Below are 9521 nucleotides of genomic sequence, written 5' to 3'. Positions count from 1 at the left end.
TGAATCCACTGATTTTTGCAGCTTCTGTTATTGCTGCTGGATTGGCTGTTGGGCTTGCTTTTATTGGACTTGGGGTTAGGCAAGGTACTGATGCGGGCCAAGCTGTGGAGGGGATCGCCAGACAACCAGAAGCAGAGCGAAAAATACAAGGTACTTTATTGCTTAGTCTGGCTTTTATGGAAGCTTTAACAATTTATGGACTGGTTGTGGCATTAGCGCTTTTATTTTTGAATCCCTTTGTTTAGACTTTTACCCTAGTTCTATTTAATTTAGAAAAATAATAGAATAAAAAAATGGAGATAATTAGTCTATCCATAAGAATAAGAAAGAGGAGATCATATGAAAAATGTAACCGATTCTTTCCTTTCCTTTGGTTATTGGCCATTCACTGGGAGTTTTGGGTTTAATATCGATATTTTAGCAACAAATACAATAAATCTAAGTGTAGTCTTTGGTATATTGATTTTTTTGGAAAGGGAGTGTGTACGAGTTGTTTATTTAAATAATAGGCTAGATCCAACCAATTGCACTTTTTTTCGTTATAACTCGAAAAGGTGCACGATTCTGCAAGTTTCTTCTGAATAAATTAAGAAATCATATTTAAGAACCATAGCATTTCATCATTCATTAGTAAATCTACTTTGATTCTCTATCAACCAATAATGTGGGATTGTTAACAGGGTTAAAGGTAAATTGTTTGAAGTCCAGATGAAGTGTGGTACTCTTTCTACTACTATGTTAATATAGAATATGTTAATCCATAAATGATTTGAAGGAGTTGCAATTTTTTTTCAATATAAAACACTCATGTCGATAAAAAAATGACTTGAACCCATTATTTGTATATGATTTTTAAAAATTAGAAAAATGGATATTTCACCCCTTTTTTTTTATCTTTTTTATCTAATACTGAATCAATTACCTGTGTATAAAGTAAAAAGAATTCTTTGGATTTGAAAAAAAAAAAAAAAACTACTTTGCCGACAATTATTTGTTTGGTCAGAAGAGTCCTCCAAATATTATGTTCTTGGATTAGTGATCAGTTTCTATACTTTCACAAATATAAATAGAGAAAGGAGGATAGGCTCATTACATTAAAAAAAGCTAGAGAGCTTCCCCCATACATAAGTAATTGGGCATGAGAGCCAAATGAATCGAAAGATTCATGTTTGGTTTGGGAAGGGATCGTGGAAGTTTTGAAATGAATGGAAAGAAAATCTACTTTAATTAAGCGATTTATCATATAATTGAAAACAGCAGATCTTGAAGACTATTCAAAACTCATAAGAACTATGCGGGGGCTGGAAAAAGCCTGGTCCCGTTTGCGGAAAGTAGAAATGGAAGTGGAACAGTTTCGAGCGAATGGACACTCTGAAATAGAACGAAAAAAATTGAATTTGATTAATTCAACTTAGAAAACCTTGGAACAATTAGAAAATTACAAAAATGAAACCATTCATTTTGAACAACAAAAAGCTATTAATCAAGTTCGACAACGGGTTTTCCAACAAGCCTTACAAGGAGCTTTAGGAACTCTGAATAGTTGTTTGAACACCGAGTTACATTTATGTACCATCAACACTAATATTGGCATGATTGGAACGATGAAAGAAATAAAGGGTTAGTCTTTCTACTTCAGGCATTACTTTTCTTTCAAACAAAAATAAAGAATTAAGAAATATTCATGGTAAATATTCGAGCAGATGAAATTAGTAACATTATTCGTGAACGTATTGAGCAACATAATAGAGAAGTCAAGATTTTAAATACCGGTATTGTACTCCAAGTAGACGATGACATTGCTCATATTTATGGTCTTGATAAAGTAATGGCGGGGGAATTAGTAGAATTTGAAGAAGGTACGATAGGCATTGCTCTAAATTTAGAATCAAATAATGTCGGTGTTGTATTAATGGGTGACAGTTTGATGATAGAAGAGGGAAGTTCTGTAAAAGCAACAGGAAAATTTGCTTAGATCCCCATAAGTGAGGCTTTTGTGGGCTATCTTATAAATGCTTTGGCTAAACCTATTGATGGTCGAGGTGAAATTTTAGCTTCTGAATCCTAGTTAATTGAATCTCCCGCCCCGGGTATTATTTCGAGACATTCGGTAAATGAGGCTCTTCAAACAGGACTTATTGCTATTGATTCGATGATTCCTATAGGACATGGTCAGCGAGAATTAATTATTAGGGATAGGAAAACCAGTAAAACAGCAGTAGCCACAGATACAATTCTCAATCAACAAGGGCAAAATGTAATATGCGTTTATGTAGCTATTGGTCAAAAAGCATCTTCTGTGGCTCTGTTTGTGACTACTTTACAAGAAAGGCCGATTCTCCCACTACATTACAATACCTAGCACCTTATACAGGAGCTGCTCTGGATGACTACATTCTTGTTAATTTTGGTTTTTTGTTCATTTTTCTTTGCTGTTTTAGTCTTAAATATTTGCATTCATATATTAAAAAAAAAAAAAAATTTGAAGAGTAGGGTTTGCGGAATAAAAAAAAATAAAAAAAATTGCACAATTTGAATTTTTGATTGGGACGTCATGGGGTTTGTTTTGGAGTTAGAATTGCAATTTTGGTAATTATTCTTGCTACTGCAGTTGTTTATGTTCTTTGAGTGAAAAAAAAAAACAAAATAAAGGTAAAGCCGAATAAAAAATATAAAAATAAAAATTTCGGTTTGTTGAATTTGGTGTTTGCTGGAAATTTCTTTGAACTGCTGCATTGTTGACTATTTGTTACATATTTGGAGTTTCTGGAGAGTTATTTTTGCAGCTCGATATTTGGATTTTTGGTGCTTAAATTATTTGGATAAAAATTAGTTAAAGAAATTGATACAAAAAACTTGAATTACAAGAACAACAACCAGCACTATTCTATATTTTTGTTCGATTTGATTCTTGTTTGAGTTTAAAATTCTTTTTCCTAAATTTTATTCTTGAATCCTTAATCTCTTACCATCTAGTCCAGTTCTTAAAAATTCCAAAGATTTCTCCTTAATTTGCTTTATTTTGCCTAGAAAAGCCGAAAACTAGGTTTTGTTGAATTCTTCGGTATTGCCTACTCTTAGCTACTGTTTTGTTGATAAGTTCAATTAAAACATACTTGTAATCTAATTGCTGTTTTTTGGGTGTTTTAATTAGAAATTTGAGATATTTCATTGAGAGGAAAAAGGCAAGAGAGTTTGAGCATAAAAGAGGGTTAAAAGCCGAAATTAGTGTGTAAACACAAGTGTCGAGTTCTTATATTGAGTGAAACACGTGAGGGAGTGAATCTGGTGAGAATTTATTTTATTTTTGTATTATTCATACTAACATGGTTGATTCAAGGGTGAGAAGAGGAGATCCACCTTTGAGAATTAATGAAGAGGAGTCCGTAGGAGTTAAAGGTGATTTCCGAGCTACGGGGAGTGATGAGCAAACGAACATAAGGGCTATATTGGAGCAATTACAGTGGATGAATGCCCAATTTGACCATTTAAAGCAAAACATGGATAGGTTAGAAACATCCCAAGGAGTGCCCAATATAGGGTTAGATGCTCATGGAGGTCGAGGTCGAGGAGGCCGAGGGCGACCAAGAGAGGAATTCGGGGGAAGTAACTGTGGAGATGACTTGGATGAGGGGTTTGATGAAATTTTTGAACCTCAAGAAAGGCTAATCCTTGGGAGACCAGCAAGGAATGAAGATGGTGATCTTGGCAACATCAAGGTAAACATCCCACCATTCATGGGTAAAACTAATCCGGAAGCATATTTGGAATGGGAAGAGAAATGGAGATGATTTTCGATTATCATCATTATTCGGAGGCCAAGAAGGTGAAGATGGCAGCAATGGATTTTGGTCATTATGCACTCCAATGGTGGACCAATGAGCAAAACACCCGAAGGAAAGTTGGTGATGACTTGATCATTACATGGCGCCAAATGAAGGTGCCATGAGGAAGCGGTTCGTACCATCACATTATCATAGGTTGTTGCATCAAAGGCTTCAATCCCTATCTCAAGGAAGTATGTCTATGGAGGATTATTACAAGGAGATGGAGATGCTTATGATGAGATTAAACGTGAATGAGGATAGAGAAGCAACCATGGCAAGATTCCTCGGTGGTTTGAATCGTGACATAGCCAATCAACTAGAATTGCAATAATATGTGGAATTGGAGGAAATGTTGCATGTGGCTATTAAGCTTGAGCATTAATTCAGGAAGAGGGGTGTCAACTCACGGTATGGAGGTGTTTCCAACAGTGGAAGATCAATTCCAAGTGGCCGGAGAAGCAATCCTACCTATGAGAGCAAGCCAAAGCCGAAGATAGGGGAAGAAAGCTCCAATCGGCCAAATAATGAGCATAAAACCGAATCTGTCCAAGCCCATAAAAATGAGGTAAAATCTGATCCTAAACCTTCAAGATCAAGAGAAATAATTTGTTTTAAGTGCTAGGGACGAGGACACATCACAAGCCAATTCCCGAATAGAAGAATTATGGTGCTAAAAGGTAATGGTGAACTAGAATATGAAATCCAGGAAAGCGGGGGAGAGGCCGAATTGGATGATGAAGAATGTGGAAAGGATGAACATAAGGAAACTGAAACACTCCAACCTTCAAGGGCTGACTTGAGCTTAGTTGCAAGATGAGTCCTTGCTGTATACAAAGATGAGGAACAAATCCAAAGAGAGAACATCTTCCACACCAGATGTGAAATTCAAGGTAAGATTTGTAGTATGATTATTGATAGTAAAAGTTGTACAAATGTAATTAGTAACATTGTAGTTGATAAATTAGGCTTAACAACTATTAAACATCCGGAACTTCATTGATTACAATGCCTTAATGATAGTGGTGAAATAAAACAAGCCAAGGTAAAATTTAGTATAGATAAATATGTGGATGTTGTATTGTGTTATGTTGTACCTATGCATGCTAGTCATATTTTATTAGGGAGGCCATGGGAATTTGATAAGAATGCCATACATTATGGGAGAGAGAATTCCATTGTATTTAAATTTAATGGGAAGAAGGTCAAGATGGAGCCATTAACTCCAAAGGAGCTATTTAGAGACCAACTTCAAATGCAACAAATGAGGGAAGCCAAGAAGCTTAAGGAGAAGGCTAATACTGCACCAATGGTTACACCACCTACCCATGAGGTTAAGACCGAACTTGCTATCCAAGGTAAGTATTCTAAACTCAATGGTAAGGGGAAAGAAAAAGACAAAACCGAAAGAGAGAAATTAAGAGAAAAAGCCGAAAGTGATGATAAAAATAGTGTGTTCAAAAGAGAGAAAGGAAAAGAAAGAAAAGAAAGAAAAAGTAAAATTTTCTTTTTTGAGTTTTGGGGATGTTAATAAGGCTATCCTGGGTAAGAAACCATTGCTAGTTATGAATTATAAAGACGTTAATTTAAAAATGCTTTTCTTGTATAGAACTTTATCTGCATTATTAAAAGCTTTACTTAGTGGAAATTTGAAAATTTGGGAGATATTATTTGCTAATATTAAAAAGTGTGATAAACTTGTATTTATAGTATTTGTTGTGATAGTGTTTGACCCAGGAGATTTGGTTTGGCTGCACTCAAGAAGGAAGACGTTCCCTGAGCAAAAAAAGTCCAAGCCTATGCCGTTTGTGGACGGATCTTTTCAAGTTTTGGAGCTAGATAACAAGAATGCCTACAAGCTTGATTTATCGGGTGAGTATAACATGAGTGCTGCATTTAGTGTTGCTGATTTAACTCCTGTTGCTGCAGGTGATGATCTTGATTTAAGGACAAATCCTTTTCAAGAGAAGGGGAAGGATGTGATTCCGCCCGAGCCCGCTCAACTGATAACCCGCTGGGGTGCAAACCTGACACGGATGAAGACCAGGCCAATCACAAAAGCTCAAATTAAGAGATTTAAGGACAATCAATTGTCAACAGAGCTTATCCATACTCTAAGATACAAAGTCTATTTAAAGCATCCAAGTGGTGGAAGTCGATATGGGCCTGGATAGCAGTTTTGGTGCAAATATGGACAATGGGCAGCTTGGGCCGATTTGCATCACTCTCATCCAATGCATGTGAGGAAATGTGTCGTCATGCATGAGGACTACTTCAACATGAAGCACTCAATGAGATAGCATCACTTGTCAAGAAACTAAGAAGCATGTGATGAAGTTACTTTACACATGTGTTTTGCTTCACCATGAAGTACTTGTAAAACACCTACCAGTTTCAATGGCTTCCTCACATTTTTCTGCACCTTCACCTCCTATGTTTGATGGCCAAAACTATGCTGTTTGGGCAATCAAAATGAGAGCGTATGTTCAAGCCTATGACCTTTGTGAGCTAGTTGAAGTTGATTATAAAATAGAACCACTAAGGACAGGAGCTACTGTAAACCAAATAAGGCTCCATAGTGAAGAAAATGCAAGACCTTTCAAAATCCTCACAGCCATACAAGCTGCTGTGACTGATGAAATCTTTATAAGAATCATGACTTGCACAACACCTAGACAAGCTCAACAAAGGCTTCAAGAAGAGTTTCAAGGAAAAATAGGAACAAGGCAAATGCAGCTACTCAATCTCCGAAGAGAGTTGGAAAATTTGAAGATGGTGGATAACGAAACTGTGAAATAATTTACAAAAAAAGTCATGAAAATTGTCAATCAAATTTGATTGCATGGAGAGATTTTTCCAGATCAAAGGATTGTTAAAAAGATCCTCATATGTCTTCTAGAGAAATATGAGGCAAAGATTTCAACTTTGGAAGAAACAAGAGACCTTTCACAAGTTACAATTGCTGAATTGATCAATGCCTTGCAAGCCACGAAACAAAGTAGGAGTCTTCGACTACAAGGTGAATCTAGCTTAAGTTAACCTACCTTCACAGCAAACAACAAAGGCAAAGCAATCCAGCAACCAAGGCCTTTTCAAAGGCAAAATAGAGGCAAGGAGATCACAACTCAAAGTGGGAACAAGATGACCTATGGTCCTTGCATAATTCGTAAAAAGCAAGGACACACGGCCAAGATATGTTGGTGGAGACCGAATTCTCAATGCAAAATTTGCAAGCAATTGGTCATATGAAAGAGTTTGCAGGCAAAAGAACCAAAAACAAGAGGCAAGACATGCTCATGAACCTGAAGAGCCAAGTGGAAAGCATGAACATATCTTCACGGAAACTTGCAACCTTGCAAGCTCAACTAAAGATTCATGGATTTTTTACAGCAAGTGTACAAATCACATGTGCAATAACCATGACTTGTTTGCAAAGCTTAATCCAAGAATTGCAACAAAAATCAAGGCTACAAATGGAAAAATCATGAAGGCAAGGAAAAGGAGATTTGGTCTTTAAAACACCAAAATGTATAATTCAAATCATAAATGTCTTGTATGTACCAAATATGTTCGAAAATTTGTTAAGTGGGCTACAACTTATGAAGAAAGGATACACTTTGAAGTTCTTAGATACAAGTTGTAAAATATTTAAAGATTGAAAAATTGTATTACTTATCCATATGAAAGATAATAGCCCTATGATTGATTTCAATCAACAAAAGCAATTGGCTATGAGAAGCAAAGTTCAAGAAGATTCGAAATTGTGGCATAGAAGGCTTGGCCACTACAATGATGCTACCATTGAACAAATGCAATCTTAACAAATTGTTGAGCATTTACAACAAATCCAAGATTCTCTACTCCTCCTTGGCAATGTTAGGCATGATGTGAAGAAGACTTCTAAGCATTTGAAGTCTATCTTTTGGCAATGGTTTTGTAAGAATGTCGGCTAGCTAGTCTTGAGTGGTACAATGTACTAAATTGGTTTATTTGTTTCTTTCAGCCTCTCTGATACTATGGTACTTCACAGGGATGTGCTTGGTTCTTCTATGTTGTACTAGATTTTTGATGTTGGCAATGCTGAAGTGTTATCACAATAAATGGTGGTTGCATTTTTTGCTTGCAACCTAATTTATTAAGTAATTTCCTTAACCAAATTGCTTGATTTGATGTTGTGATGCGGAGATGTATTCAGGTTCTATTGTTGATTGTGCCGTGTTTCCTTGCTTGTGTGAGCCCATGAAAATGGACCTAAATCAAACATAAACAAGTAACCAAAGGTACTCTTCATATCTTCCAAGCTACTTGCCTAATCACTATCACAATAGCCAATTAACTCACACATGTTGCCAAGCTTGTATAGTATTCCAAAGTTGGTTGTGCCTTTCATACAAAATATGTTCGACCATATTTTGAGACACCCGAAGTATTTAGGCATCCACCCGAAATGCATCAATTCATAGTCCAAGAGATGTTGAATGGATTTCTAAAACAGAGATTGACAGAAGAGTTCAATATATATTTAGAAGTATTTATCAAATGCACAAAAGTAAAATTACTTATATAATTGTTGTGTCATTAATTACTTAAAAATATACTTAATTATTTACTTAAAAATTAGTTATTTAATTTTCTAATATGTATATGTGGTTATAATTTTACAGAAACTAAGTAAGCAACAATCTAAAAGAAGAAAATTGAACAAGCATCCCCATAGAATGGTTGCATTGGGATATGAAAGATTGGAAAAATCTATGGTAAGTTTTCTATTTTTACATCCATTTAACAATATATGCATTTTTTTATTTTAATCACATGGTATTATTAATATTTACACGTAACTTTTACAGCAAATTAAAATAGGCACCCGAGAATACATAGAATGTGAGGATCTATGGACATGGACATGAATGGGGAAATATGGAAAATATGCAAATGAAGAAACATAATTTTTGGTGGGAAAAAAAATTGTGAGTATTTTTATTTACATAAAAATGTATAATTGTAATGTTAACTATTACCTTTTATCAAATATGATTAATTTTATAGTTTATATATTTTGAACTATGGATATTTTTGTTTAGTTTTTAAATTGGTATTTTTATTCATTTACATAATTATGATCAATTTTATTATTATTGTTGCCATGCAAAATATATTAATTTTTAGTTAAATATTGTAACTAAATATTCATGTAATCTAAGCATAGTTTAATTATTTTTTACCACTATATATTGTTATGATTGAAACATAGATATTTTAGTTTAGCTTTCAATTTTATATTTTTATTCATTCACTTAATTATGCTTAAATTTATTTTATTGTTGCCATGCACAATATATTAATATTTAGTTAAATATTGTAATTTTATAATTATTTAATCATTTAATATATATTGTAGAATATCCTAAGGAAGAAGGCAAAGGAAGGAGAAGTTGAGTCTTCACTTTAGATGATATACTTATACAGGCTTTGGGGACCGATTAGTATGAACATTAGCTTAGAGATATAGGCAAAGACTATACAATGACTAATTGTTTTCACACACCTAAGCAAAGTTCACAAAAAAAGGATAAGTCGGAGGAGAGTGAGAGAATTACCAAGCTAACACTTATTGTTAGTGGTGTTTTGGGGATCATTCAAAAGAAAGGCAACATTGAAAAGATTATTGAGTTAGTATCTGCATATGGTATTAAC

At 34.6% G+C, this 9521-nt stretch overlaps 1 pseudogene; it reads left to right on the top strand.

Annotated features, from left to right (window-relative positions):
• Window positions 1-1684: 1684 nt before the first annotated feature.
• On the top strand, window positions 1685-4644 carry LOC125420227 (ATP synthase subunit alpha, chloroplastic-like; annotated as a pseudogene).
• The last annotated feature ends 4877 nt before the right edge of the window (window positions 4645-9521 follow it).

Source organism: Ziziphus jujuba, chromosome 11 (genome assembly GCF_031755915.1).
Source record: "Ziziphus jujuba cultivar Dongzao chromosome 11, ASM3175591v1".
NCBI classification, from domain to species: Eukaryota; Viridiplantae; Streptophyta; class Magnoliopsida; order Rosales; family Rhamnaceae; genus Ziziphus; species Ziziphus jujuba.
Note: the sequence above shows the minus strand (reverse complement) of the source record. Positions and strands in the feature narration are given on the sequence as shown.